Below are 15,835 nucleotides of genomic sequence, written 5' to 3' on the forward strand. Positions count from 1 at the left end.
TTTACAGTGTAAAATGAACTTCGATATATCATTACACCGTTCAACAGAGAGCACCACTGTAGAGAGATGCGCAATTTGTTGTACAGTGTATTTTGGTCTGTAACACAAACACTTTCGGCGGAGTAGGTGAACAAACAGAAATCGTGTAGAAATTCAATAGAACAAAAGATATAAGTTAAAAAACCTAGAAATTGTTAGACTTAGCTGTAATACCTTTACATATAACCTGTTATATTTCTTCAAGGTCATAGAATTATTTTTAAAGGTCTAAATAACCGAACGTGCAATTGGTTGTCAATTATTCTTACGTTGTGAGGCGCAGATAGCCAAGTTGCTTTGCGCCATAAAACTCCAAACTAAACTTACGTTGTGCACATGACTTAAGAAAAATTAAAGGTAACGCTATCTTATTTTGAAATTCCATGAAATATAATGGACTTTTCCCGCTTGTTGGACAAAGAAAACGTAATTTAACTAAAAGTTTCTAACGTGTCATTACAGTGACAGTGTTTATATATTCAATTGATTTTTCTCCAAATAAAACAAGAATTTTTGTGATCTTAATGTCAGCAACAGCAAATAAAAACTGGTAACAAATAACATCCCACCCATTTTTAGACTATAAGAGGTCGGTGCATTCTTGTGCATATTAAAACAACTACTGCATTAAAATGTTTTACGTTTGAAATGTCATACAACCGATATTATTGTAAATATTAAACAATGTGTTAGTTTCAGAACACTGTGAAAGCTTTTTCAGTTCTGGCTATTAAACAAAACGTTTAATTTTTAACCTCTATCAAGAATTGTTTGCCGTATTTGGTGGATAGTGCTTCACGTGGAAACGTGGAATAAACCTTTCAAATATTTTGTCTTACAAACCCCATCAACAAATCGTACCAATGTTGTCCTGATATCAAAACCGTTGCGGTGCATGCGTAACGTTGCAGTATAATTTTGTGGAGGCCCGGCATAGCCAGGTGGATAAGGCACTCGACTCGTAATCTTAAAATCGCGGGTTTGAATCCCCGTCACATCAGATATGCTCGTTCTTTCAGCCGTGGGAACGTTATAACGTGACGGGCAATCTCACTATTCCTTGGTAAAAGAGTAGCCCAAGAGTTGATGGCGGTGGGTGCTGATGACTAGCTGCCTTCCTTCTAGTCATACACTGATAAATTAGGGACGGCTAGCACAGATAGCCCTCGTGTAGCTTTGCGCAAAATTCAGAACAAACAAAATAATCATGTGGACGATTATTTATTGGAAGTTACGTCGAAAATCTCGTCAGTAAATTTTATACCTAAGTAAGAACAGTGCATAATTTACAGACCCCTAACGGCATAGCGGTATGTCTGGGGACTTACATTGCTAGAAACTGGGTTTTGATAGCCCATTGTGTAGCTTTGTGCTTGATTAAAAGCAGGATAACTTACTATTTTTGTCTGATCACATGATAATGTTGTATTTGTGCTAAATTAAAAACAGGATAACTTACTATTTTTGTCTGATCATATTATAATGTTGTATCTATTAAGTAAAAAGATAAAATAAAAATATAACTTATTTATTTACATGTGGGATAAGTATGTTATATGACAGCGCTAATTAATCACAAGTGGAAGGAAGATGGACGATATAAAATAATTATTGAGAGACGTCTTCTGATAACAGATCTTTTATTGCTGTCAGTAATTGTTCATTAACAGGAGATTATTTTAAATACAGAGTGAGAGTGTACAGGAAAAAGCATAAATTGCGATGATCGCTTATGTGAAAAGAACTCAAAACATGTCTATTTACTATAAAATTGTAAAGTACTGACATCATAAAATTAAAATACGTTTTTTATATAACATAAAAACATTTACTGACGTCACACTGATGTCATCAGGTGTGGTTTCAAAATAACTTATCCTCAAATACACTGCTGGCCAAAATCTTAAGGTTAATGAACATAAAGACAAATTATGCATTTTGTGTTGCTAGACTCAACCACTTATCTGAGTAGAGCTTCGAAAGACGAAAATAAGAAAAGGTAAAATAAAAATAAAAACCTTTCTGAGAGAAAATTTAATAGGGAAAATGTGAACACTATGAAATTAGCCCAAATACTAGCTGGTCAAAAGTATAAGACCATACTGAAATAAAGCGTTAATCGGTAAACACGTAACGAAATTTAGTCATTTGTGTACAAACATTAGTGTTGTCAACATCTCCCACTGACAACTTCTGCGTTACATTGGGTAAAAACATGGCAAAGGCTAAAAAGTTGACAGAGTTTGAACGTGGCAGAACTGTCGAAGTACAAAAGCAAGGTTTCTTTCAACATGCCTTCGCTGGTGAGATTGGGTGTAGTAAAACTGCTGTTGCTAATTTCTTAAAAGACCATGAGGGATAAGGAATGAGAATTTCAAGTGGTCGGCCCAAGAAAATTTCGCCAGGGTTGAGCAGGAGGATTCGACGAGTTGTCCGGCAAGAAACCAGCCGATCGTCGAACCAGATTAAGGCCCTTACGGACGCAGAATGCAGCTCAAGAACAATAAGACGGCATCTACGAGAGAAAGGCTTTAAAAACCGTAAACGTTTCAAAGGCCACGCCTCCTTCCACACCACGAAACAACTCGGTTAAGCTTTGCTGAAAATCGCAAACATGGACATAGAAAAGTGGAAGAAGGTTTTGTTCTCTGATGAGAAAAAAATTTAACCTGGATGGTCCAAATGGCTTCCAGCGTTACTGGCACGATAAGGATATCCCACCGGAGACATTTTCTACACGACACAGTGGAGGAGGTTCCATCATGATCTGGGGTGTTTTCTCCTTCCATGGAACAATGAAGCTTCAGGTAATACAGGGGCGTCAAACAGCAGCTGGCTACATTGGCATGTTGGAGAGAGCATCCTTATTGAGTGAAGTCCCTCGCTTGTATGGAAATGATAGGATCTTTCAGCAGGACAACGCTGCAATCCACAATGCCCGCAGGACAAAGGACTTTTTCATGGCGAACAACGTGATTATTTTGGACCATCCAGCGTCTTCGCCCGAACTGAACCCCACTGAAAATGTTTGGGGGTGGATAGCAAGGGAAGTTTATAGAAATGGACGTCAATTCCAAATAGTACATGATCTTAGTGAAGCCATCTCACCACTTGGAATAACATTCCAGCTAGCCTTCTGCAGACGCTTATCTCGACCATGCCAAAGCGAATATTTGCAGTTATTTGCAATGACGGCCGTGCAACTCACTACTGAGACCTCTTGTTGGACATTTCTTACCCTGTTTAGGACTTCTTTTTGGCATGGTCTTAAACTTTTGACCAGCTAGTAGTTAGGCTAATTTCATCGTGTTCATATTTTCCCTATTAAATGTTTAAAAGTTTTTTATTTTTATTTTCCCTTTTATTATTTTCATCTTTCGAAGCTCTACTCAAATAAGTAGTTGAGTCTAACAACGCAAAATGCATATTTTTCTTTATGTTCATGGTCCTTAAGATTTTGGCCAGCAGTGTAATAAAAAAGAATTTCTAATCGATGGTGTTTAATTAGCGACTTATGAGACAAGTTGTGTTTCAGTAATAAGTGTATAAGGACAGAGCTGACCATCCTCTTTCTATAGTTTTAACAAGTGCACAATCTGAGGGTTTGAAACTCCGTGCCACCAAACATGCTCGCCCTCTCAGCTGTGAGGGCATATATGTTTTGGTCAATCCCACTATTCATTGGTAAAATAGTAGCCCAAGAGTTGGCGGTGAGTGGTGATGACTAACTGCCTTTCCTCTAGCCTTACACTGATAAATTGAGAACGGCTAGCGCTGATAGCCCTCGTATTGCTTTGCGAGAAAATTTAAGGACAAAGAAATTAACAAATGTAAATCTAGAACTGTTTGTTTTTTAAAAAATAACAAACATTTGCTTAGTCTAAGTAAAAAAAACTTGGTAAAAAGTTATGAAATACTGTAAATACCTTCTCCCTTTATAGTAGGGGCGTAGCCACGGGGGTTGGGGGTCGAACGACCACACCAAGATTCTCTAAAACCTATAAGGTACACCATATTATTATTTTTCTGGTTAATACTTGGCTTTCATGTAAGAAATTTATATTCCTTCTGAACGATAAAGTTTGCATTTTTATGGAAAAGAAACCCTCCCCCATTCTATAGCACTGATTATCAGCCGGTTTTACTATTTCTAATGAAATTTGAACTTATTTATTGTTCTGAGGAAAATATTTTTCCTATTTATTATACACAAGAAAAGCAAACTAGAAGAATGATATTGTTGGAAGTCATATATTCACGGTTGTAATCCAGATGTTACTTAGAGGGCGTTTGACTTTCACTTATTCCTAGAATGCTTGGAACATTTTTGTATAGTGATCGAGTATTTTACAAAATATCCAGGAAATACTACATTATAAATACCAGAATCAGTGAGTCATTATTTTAGTTTTCAATTCGTGCCACCAGTCCTTCAGAGAAGCATTTAGTTTTAGTGAAGTTAGTTATCAAATACATTCAGTTACTCCATCGATTAATTTCATAACTGAGTTTATTTTTATATTAGTCATTGTACCATTTTTCAATTTGAACTTCATTTGTGATCTTAGGCCTACGAATCACAACAAATGTAAAGTAAAAGCAGCTTGTAGAAATGTTAAACAAAAATTTGATTAATTTTATCGTTACTTGGATTACAGTTTAAATTACAAAGGTGCAAGTTAATAAACATGTTTTTTCAAAGAACACTTTTCTCTTCTGTTGCTATCCTGTCATCTGTACTTGGTTTTCTAACCCTTTGGCCAGGTGGGTAAAGGCATTCGACTCGTAATCTGAGGGTCACGGGTTCGAATCCCTGTCGCACCAAACATGCTCACCCTTTCAACCGTGGGGGCATTATAATGTGACGGTCAATCCCACTATTCGTTGGTAAAAGAGTAGTCTAAGAGTTGGCAGTGAGTGGTGATGACTAGCTGCCTTCCCTCTGGTCTTACACTACTAAATTAGGGACTGCTAGCGCAGATACCCTCGTGTAGCTTTGCGCGAAATTAAAAAACAAACAAACAATTCTAACCCTTATTTACAGAGAATTTAACATAGTGAAAGGAAGAAAATTAGATTTTTTATTCATATCAGACCTACGATGGCAACTCGTATAAGTGGCTGAAACGTTTCAAGAGGAAGCAAAAACCATGTGAATTGTAAAAAATGTTTCTAAGTAAGGTATGTTTCAACCACAAATTCTTTACGTTTTAGCTTTCCTGGCACATGTGACTGAATATCAGGCACGTTTTTGTTTCGAAACAGTTGAACAAGAGCCAACCAGTCAGGAAAAATCTTTTTCTTATCTCAAATAATTTTAAGAACCGAACGATTGAACTATAGGTGTTTGGCGACGTTCCAAAAGACATTCAGAAAGTTTTTTTTTTTTTTTTTACAATACTAGTTATTGAGTTGTATCAGTGAAAAACAAAAGTAAGTAACAGGCTGTGTTGAACCGCGTAGATCTAGGTCACTCCAGGCGTGGCCCCTCTGAGAATAGATAGACCCTTTACTCTGCTGTCATCTCCAGATGTCACAATATTCCGTCCGCTAGGTGACTCACCTGTAGCTTATCTTTTTGTTGACCCCATTAGAGGGCGTGGTAAGCTCAACTCACTTGCCGTCAACAGGTTGCACAACCAACAATAGAACTTAAATTCGTCTTTTTGATAGTGGTTATTCAGTGGGTATTAATTACATGGACAGCGTTCATCTAAACTGTGCAAGATTTGTATGTCATTGGGTTGGAATTACGGAAAGGAAGATATAGAAACACTATATTTCATAACGATATATATAAACGTTGTCAACAAAAACTGTTTACTGTCCTAACGTCGTTCTTGTACACCAGTGTTAGAGAGATTGATATTAAAAATGAAAGTTAGATACAATAATAAAAACAACACATATTGTTTGAGAGTTAGACACAATAATAAAAATAACAAATATTGTTTGAGAGTTAGATACAACAATAATTATAACAAATATTGTTTGAGAGTTAAGATACAATAATAAAAATAACAAATATTGTTTGAGAGTTAGATACAACAATAATTATAACAAATATTGTTTGAGAGTTAGATACTCACAGCAGTCACAACAAATATTGTTTGAGAGTTAGATACAATAATAAAAATAACAAATATTATTTGAGAGTTAGATACAACAATAATTATAACAAGTATTAAGGTCTTCTTTAAACTAATTAAGAACTATTATTGTGAAAACATGGGTTTAAATGGAAAACAAAAGTTGTCCATGAAGTTCAGCCACTGAAGGTAGTTTTCAGTTTCGTTTAAGAGGGCACTGCTTGTTTAGCTCTAAAGGTTGGTGACCATTAATCAAGCTTTTTTACATACTATTTAAAGATGAGAACATATGATAAGATTCATGTACGGCGGGACTCAGGAAAATTCAATATATTTTCAACTGCTCAAACGACAAATATTTCAAAACTGACCTTATTGTCTGCTTCAGGGGATTCGGGATTCTATATTGTCTTCCTAGCACCTGAACTTATTAGCGATTCATTAGAAAAATCTCATATATAATATTAATAACCAATTTGAGAGTTGACATTGAAATAGACTTCTTGAAGGACTTTTCCTTTTACAACCTACAATACAACGGGTTTCTGATGAGAACACTAATGGCCAACACTGTATCTATCGCTACCCATAAATCACTAACTCGATGCTGCTAGAGACGTTTCTACAAATACATGTGTAATATCTGAAGGATAATATTTTGCTTCTTATATATTCTTTTCCGGTGGAAGCCAGCTATCGGTCATTAAGTACCATTTTCAATAGTGTCTGTCATTTGTTAAAAATAATAAATATACAACACTTTTTTTATTTACACCTATTATCAAAATTATTTTATTATAATAATTCACGTAATAAAAAATTATTAATAAATTATTTCTTCATCATAAGGCTACTAAGAAACTAGTTCCAAATATCAGGTTATCCCATAAGTAATATCCGAAAATTTAATACAGAAAGTGCATCATCATTTCCGTTCAACTTAAACACTAAAATTGATATTTTAGTTCATATAATACACACCAGTAAAATGCATACGTTTCTCTGATTAATTATGTAATTATTATTCTTAAGTCCATTCTCTCTTTTGTGTTTTGTTGTTGTCATGTGACTACTGGGTAAAGAAATTAGCCCTCCCTCTATGATCCTCCTCTGAGAGACTCAAATAAAGAAATGAAATGTAACCAGTACAATTTAAAATGATCACATCACAAGCTCCACCGTTCGATGGTTTTAAACATCAATCATATTAACGTATCTTTATTATAGAAGGAAATAATTAATACTGTGGTACAAAAAAAAACATAATGGCATCAGAGACATAAACACTTCATTATACACACACTTGATACACCAAAAATAAACACTTCATTATATAAACACACGCATTTCAATACACAAACACATAAACACTTTATTGTAAAAATACACTTCGATACGTAAAGAAATAAACACTTCATTACTTAAATACATACACACTTCAATATACAGAGATATAAACACTTTATTACAAACACACACACTTCGACAGTACCACAACAACTTCCATCTTGTAACTAGCTCGTCTTTAAATCCTTGTTATAAAAACAGTACCACAGTACCTTGTAACTAGCTCGGCTTTAATACATTTTTCCATACAAATAGTACTATAAGAACTTCTACCTTGTAATTATTTCGTCTTTAAGTCTTTTCTACATAAACAGTACCATAATAATTTGTTGTACTTAAAACAACCATGTTTTTCTATTGTTCGTTTTTTTTTGTTAAGCAACAGTATTTTGGTCTCCTAAACACAAACGTTAATTAATATTTTCTTGTGATCAGAGCAAGCTACCCTGTAACAACAATATCTAATTAAACATACCATTCTCACTTAGTTACTATTGATAAAGATTAAATTTTTCTATTACGTACATGTGTACTCACTGTGAGCGACATTTGTGGCTGTAATCCCAATAATATCTCATGAGTTTCGGCCTGATTATGAAATTTAGTTTAGTGCTAAATACATAACTTAAACTAACAATAGTAAACAATCTCTGTAATAAAAATATTATAACAATGAAATTTTGAAAAAACAATAAAAGGCGATACATCAGACTATTCTGACCAATAGTATTATGAAAGTACCAATACACTTTGAGCTTGTGTTAGTTATATTGATAGTGTTTTTGTTTTTTAAATTTCGCGCAAAGCTACACAAGAGCTATCCTCACTAGCCGTACCTAATTTAACAGTGTAAGACTAGAGTAAAGGCAGCTAGTTGGGCTACTTGTTTACCAACGAATAGTGGGATTGACCGTAACATTACAACGCCTCCACGGCTGAAAGGGCGAACAATGTGGGTGCAACGGGGATTCGAACCCGCGCTCCTCAGATTACGAGTCGAACGCCCTAACCCACCTGGCCATGCCGGGCCAATATATTGATACTAGGTATAAGAATAATATATCCTAAATTAACTTACGGTTTAGATAAAAACGTTAATAAAATTATACTTGGTTTCTATGGATATTTCATCTGGTTTTGAACTGGCAGACAAAAATTTGACTGCTCGATAACTGTACCTGCCGCCAACTCTTGTGTTACTACTGTCTGACCGCCATTCTCACAAAGTGCAGAGCATGGTTTTATTTCTCGACAAAGAGACTCGAACTTTAAACTCTCAAACCTATAATTTAGTACGCTAACCACTCGGCTATCTTTCTCAGCGTTATAACAATTCAGACATATGGATTAACCTTTTGGAAGTCAAACTGTTGTTGAAATAGAAAAATAAATAAATAAATAACTTGAATTATTGTTTTTAGAAAATGTCCCTCTGTCGAGCATAGAGGAAAGTAATGATTTTCAGAAGTCTACGTGTTGTGATCTTGTTGTATTAAGTTATGTACCATAAAAACGAAAAGCGAAATATAAAAGGAATTAATTGTTCATAAATGAAAATTATTTCAGATTCCAACTTCGAAACGTTTTACGTCGAATTACAGCTCCAAGTAATAAAAAGTGATGTTTATAAGTGAAACACAAATTCAATGTTTTAGCCTAGCGCACTAAGTACTTGGCCATAGTCTGGATCGTTTAGTCTAGCACACTAAGCACCAGTCGATAGTCTGGATCGTTTAGTCTGGCACGCTGAGCACTAGGTCACAGTCTGAAACAATATGCACTAAGTCATAGTCTGGATAGTTTTGTCTTGCACACTAAGCACTAAGTCACAGTCTGGAACTCGAAGCACTAGGCCATATTTTGGATCGTTTACGAATCACATCTAAAACTGACACAAAAACAAAAACTTGTGACTCATATAACGTAGAATATAAGAATTGTAAAATGGTTCTACTGTCACTAATTTCATATAACGTACCATATAAGAATTATAAAATGATTTTATTTTTACTAATTTCATATAACGTACAATATAAGATATTTAAAATGGTTCTACTGTCACTAACTTCATATAACGTAGAATATAAGAATTGTAAAATGGTTCTACTGTAACTAATTTAATGTAACGTAGAATATAATAATTGTAAAATGGTTTTACTGTCACTAACTTCATATAATGTAGAATATAAGAATTGTAAAATGGTTCTACTGTCAATAATTTCGTGTGACCTAGAATATAATCATTATAAAATGGTTCTACTCTCACTGACTTCAAACTAGTTCACTGATCTACACTCTACACTGATCTACACTGATTCAAACTACACTCACTGATCCTGATAAACACTACTTTGGCAGGAGAACAGGTATCTGTGTTACCAAATCATCAGTTTGAAATGAATTAGAGGTTTACAAATAAAGCTGTAATATGTTCCGTGAGGATTATAAAGCTATAATTCATTCAGTGAGAGTCTGTAATTCTTTTCCTTGTTGTTATACAAACCAATATGATGATATCACAAATCCATTTACAGTTTCTGAGTTGAAACAAACTGTTTAACTCCTAGACTTCACTTCCTCTCTGAAAGCACGATCAAAGTTTTCTTCTTGGATCAAGAAATGACGAACCAACTTTAAGGTCACCCTGTTCTTGCACACTAGCTGAAGTTAAATGGAGTTTCTAGGAAACTGGAGCACATTCTGGAACTAGTAAGTCCTTGACAAAATAAACCAATTCCACATCTACATTATCTACCGAATATAAACAAATAACATTGACTATTTAAATGCCTACATTATTCGGTGAGTTTCCGAAAAGATTTATCTAAATTACCTTTAAGATGTGTATAACTTCTCTCTAAAGTAAATCTAAGGCGATACATATTACTTCTGTCTAAGTTCAAGGAGATATTTTATTAGTTTTAAATTGTTCCTGTAGTAATTTTTACGAGATATTGAAAAGTACACTTGAGAAATAAAAAAAAATAATTCACTGATTGCAGTAATACTACTCTACAAAATTCGATTATGACACTTAATATTTATTGTAATGAAGGCAAAAGGTTTAATTATTATTTTTCAATACGCTAAGATACTAACAAATTAACATTTAAATTAGAAAAGAGGATCCGACCAAAACTTAGCGACACCTTATTGGTTACTCCGCCTATGTACCCAGACAGACAATCTATCAAAACATGAGCCGGGATATCTTCAAACGTTGACAGATATAATTCGAATGAGGACCACCCTGCCCCCTAGTGGTTCCAAACGAAAATCTAAGAACCCACATGTTGTATGGCAAGTATTAATATTGTGCTATTATGCAGATACAATAACTCAGCAACGTGTCATCTAGTTGAAAATATGAAGGTGGACATTAGAAACTTAAATTGCTGCTAAAAATTTACTTACATATTCTTAATAATAAAAAGTTGGTCTCTGTATGAAGTATATGCCATTACATTGTCAGAAGCTGTCAACTCAACTAAAGTTTATATCCTCTTCCAGAGGATGAGTTGTTTCACAATAATTAATAATTAGGTAAAACATGTTCTGTATGAAATATCTACATTGTTTTTAACACTGTACCAAGTAAAAGATCCTCTGTAAGTATCACATTGTTTTATAACACTATATCAAGAGAAAGATCCTGTATAAGTATCACATTGCTTTATAACTCTGTACCAAGTGAAAGATTCTGTGTAAGTTCTACATTGTTTTATAACTTTTTACCAAATGAAAGATCCTGTGCAAGTATCACGTTGTTTTATAACACTATACGAAGTGAGAGATCCTGTGCAAGTATCACGTTGTTTTATAACACTGTATCAAGTGAAAGATCCTAGGTAAGTTCTCAATTGCTTTATAACACTGTACGAAGTAAAAGATCCTGCGTAAGTCCCACATTGTTTAATAACACTAGATCAAGTAAAAAATCCTGTGTGAGTTCTGCATTGTTTTATGACACTGTACCAAATAAAATATCGTGTGTATGTTCTAAATTTTTATAACACTGTACCAAGTAAAAGATCCTATGTAAGTTCTACATTGTTTCATAACACTGTACCATGTGAAATATCTTGTGTCACACTGTTATGTATTACACTATACCAAGTGAAAGATCCTTGTAAGTGTCACATTGTTGTATAACACTGTACCAAGTGAAAGATCCTGTGTAAGTTCTATATTGTTTTATAAAACTGTATCAAGTAAAAAATCCTAGGTAAGTGTCACATTCTTGTATAATTTTGTATCAAGTGAAAGGTCCTGGTAAGTGTCACATTGTCGTATAACACTGTACGAGTGAAAGATCCTGTGTAAGTGTCACATTGTTTTATAACACTGTACGAGTGAAAGATCCTGTGTAAGTGTCACATTGTTTTATAACACTGTATCAAGTGAAAGATCCTGTGTAAGTGACACGTTTTTGTATCACACTGTATCAATTGAAAGATCCTGTGTAAGTGTCACATTGCTGCATAATATTTGACTAAGTAAAATGAATCTCCACTGTTACAACATTAAAATGAACCTGTTTTGTGTTATGTGTAAAATATATTTTCATAAAAGATGAAACATTCTTTAGTCTTAAGCTGCCACACTATGAGAATTCTATGATATACTGTATTATTACAAGGAAAGACAAACTTTTCCACAAAGAAAGTAAAGGTATGAATGGTTAATATCAACCCTTCAAAACAATGATAACAAGACAATAGGGATGATATGTTTATTATATCCACATTTATTTGTTTGTTTATTTGTGTAATACAGTGTTTCAATAGATATAGATTATGATAAGTAAATTCTAAGTACAATAAGGTTCTAATTGTAATATTTTTTTTTGTTTATCTATTACTGACTGGTAATTCCTGTTTCCAAATGTTATAAAGGAACACCAAATTCTGTAAGAAAGCTAGCGTCTAGGGGTAACGATAACATCTAGTGTCAGAATTATGATTTTCAAAATTACTATTAGTTATTAATAATAACTTACATATGTAGAACTTACATAGGATCTTTTACTTGGTACAGTGTTATAAAAATTTAGAACATACACACGATATTTTATTTGGTACAGTGGATACTATATCACCTCAGTGAAATTGGTTGACACTGTTGTTTTAATTTTGGAGTTACCTTGTAATAAAAATAACAGAACAAGAAATTCAAACTTTTTGCTATGATATTTACAGACATTACCATAACTTGTGACTCAAGAAAACAGCCATACGGGCACTGCATTTACTTAATTATTATAGAAATAAATAGTCTCTTCGGGACAATATTGTTTAAATAATACAACAACAAATAGCCATGCAGGGACAACATTGACTAAAACATTACAACAAGAAACAGTCATACAGGGAATGTATCGACTAAAATATTATGTCAAGAAATTGCCCTACAGCGACAAGATCAACTGAAACATTCTACCAAAAAGTAGTCACACAGGGACAACATCAACTGAAACATTATACCAAAAAATAGTCACACAGGGACAACATCAACTGAAACATTATACCAAAAAATAGTCACACAGGGACAACATCAACTGAAACATTATACCAAAAGATAGTCACACAGGGACAACATCAACTGAAAGATTATATAAATAGCCATACAGTGAAACTATCACACTCAACTTTTATGAGAAACAATCTGTTTACGTTATTAAAAACTATAAGTAATTGTAATAAGAACTGTCTACAAGATTAAACACACATTAATTTTTTGCGACGGGAAACATAAAAACAGGATCTCGTTCTTTAACAGTCTGCAGAAATCTTAGCTTCTTCGTTCACATTAAAGATAGGTGTGAACTGTGGTAATGGTAATGAACGGTTATCAAGTGCTCTCAGGTCACGCACAAAAGACTGGCCTACATTAGGCTGTAAGTTCGCCACTTTCACATGCAACTTTCTCACGCGCAATTTGACGATGTTTCTTCATCATCACAGTTAAGATGGTAAATCCAAATATAGAGAGTTTTTAATAAAAAACGAACAGGCTTTCATCTTTACAGCCACAACTTTCAGTTGGTACGGCATCAAAAGTGCCTGTTAATTCGTTAGAATTCGAAAAGATGTGAATTTATAAGAATTAATAACTCTCCATGTTTTTAAATAATTTTTAGACATTAAAATCATAATCCAAAATTTACATAGTATAAACAGATATTCAGTTGTTGTAAGAGTTCACATTAAATTTCCATCTCTCGCCATCAAACATAGTATAAAAGATATTCAGTTATTACAACTCACATTAGATTCCTATATTCCACTATCATACATGATATAAACAGATATTCAGTTGTTGTTACAATTTATATTAAATTCCTATCTCTTACTATCACACAGAGGATAAACAGATATTCAGTTATCACAACTCTTATTAAATTCCTATCTCTCACTATAATACATAGTGTAAAGAGATATTCAGTTGTTGCTACAACTCATATTAAATTCCTATTTCTTACTATCATACATGGTATAAACGGATATACAGTTGTTGTTACTGTTCGTATGAAATTCCTATATCTCACTATCAAATATAGTATAAACAGATATTCAGTCGTTAAAAAAACTGTGCAATACCGATAACAATGAAGTTATGTTACTGTAAATATACAGATTACATTAAGAAACTGATAAGTATGGTGGTTATATTACTGTACATATACTCTTCAAAAAAAGAAACGCAAAAGGCAAAATATGAGACAAATTGTTAACAAGTTTATTCCGGGTAGTTCTGTATGACATGTGTGAAACTTTGCACATTCACTGCTGAACATCCAAAGTCTGCAAAGGCGAAGTCCACACTCACTAGGTGAAGTTTGACGTCACTCAACGTAATTAACGTGTATGCCCCCCGTGAGCATCAATAACTGCTTGGCATCTCCTGCCCATGGAAGCGATGAGATGACGAATCACATCCTGTGGAATGGCTGTCCACTCAGCCTGCAAAGCTGCTGCAAGCTGAGGTAGAGCCTGCGGTTGAGGTTGTCGCCGTCGCAGACGTCGGTCCAACTCGTCCCAAAGATGTTCGATGGGGTTTAAATCTGGTGATCTGGAGGGCCAGGGAAGAACGTTGATGTTGTGGTGTCTCAAGAAGACAGTGGTGAGTCGGGCTGTGTGAGGACGGGCGTTGTCATGTCGAAAATCGTCGTTGACGTTCACCATGATGGGTTGCACATGAGGCCTAAGAATCTCGTCGACGTATCGTTGAGCCGTAAGATTCCCTCGAATGTGCAAAAGGTCTGTTCTGGCATTGTAGGTGATGGCAGCCCACATCATGACGCTGCCACCACCAAATCTGTCAACATCCTGCATACAGTGTGCTGCAAAACGTTCACCTCGGAGACGATAAATACGTCGAAGCCTACGAAGCATAAAACGTGATTCATCGCTGAACCAAACATGCCTCCATCGTCGATGAGGCCATACCCCATGTGCCCGAGTCCACTGCAGCCGTGCTTGACGGTGTTGCTGGGTGAGGATGACGCCTCTGACTGTACATCGAGGTCGGATTCCTGCATCTCGTAGATGGTTGCGTATGGTCTGATCGGAAATCCTACGCAGCCCTGGTATGGTTAAGGCAGTAGACGTCGCAGTGGTGGTCCTATCCGAAGGTGACGTAACCGGATGTTGCGATCTTGTGCGGGAGTGGTCACACGAGGTCTGCCAGATCGTGGACGGTCACGAGTTGATCTATGTTGTTGGTGACGATTCCATAGCCTTGTGATGGTGCTTGGGTGGTCATTCACAGCTCTGGCAACACCTGATCGAGATTCGCCTGCTTCAAAGCGACCAATGGCGTTGTTGCGTTGTGCTTCAGTCAGTCTTGGTGTAACTGTATTGCGTGTCGGTGGCTTAACACTGAGCTATGGAAACCGAGAACCCGTCACTTTTATAGGGATTTTGCACATGTTGCACTTGCAGAACATGCAGATCTCTCAAACAACTTTATTGGACGCGCATGCGTTTTGGTGAAAAATCCGATGTTTTCCTCCGTTTTCAAAGTGCACAACTTTTATTGTCATTTTGGTCTGACAATCAGTGCCTTAACACGTGTAACATCACATACTCTGAGCTTGTAACTTTATTACATATATTTCTCTTTAAAATAACAAAAATATCCCTTTTGCGTTTCTTGTTTTGAAGAGTATATATGGATTACATTAAGAAACTGATAACTATGGTGGTTATATTACTGTACATATATGGATTACATTAAGAAACTGATAACTATGGTGGTTATATTACTGTACATATATGGATTACATTAAGAAACTGTACAATACTGATAACAACATAATTTTATTATGGTAAATATACGGATTACATTAAGAAAGTGTA

Source organism: Tachypleus tridentatus, chromosome 10 (genome assembly GCF_004210375.1).
Source record: "Tachypleus tridentatus isolate NWPU-2018 chromosome 10, ASM421037v1, whole genome shotgun sequence".
In the NCBI taxonomy this organism is placed as follows: Eukaryota; Metazoa; Arthropoda; class Merostomata; order Xiphosura; family Limulidae; genus Tachypleus; species Tachypleus tridentatus.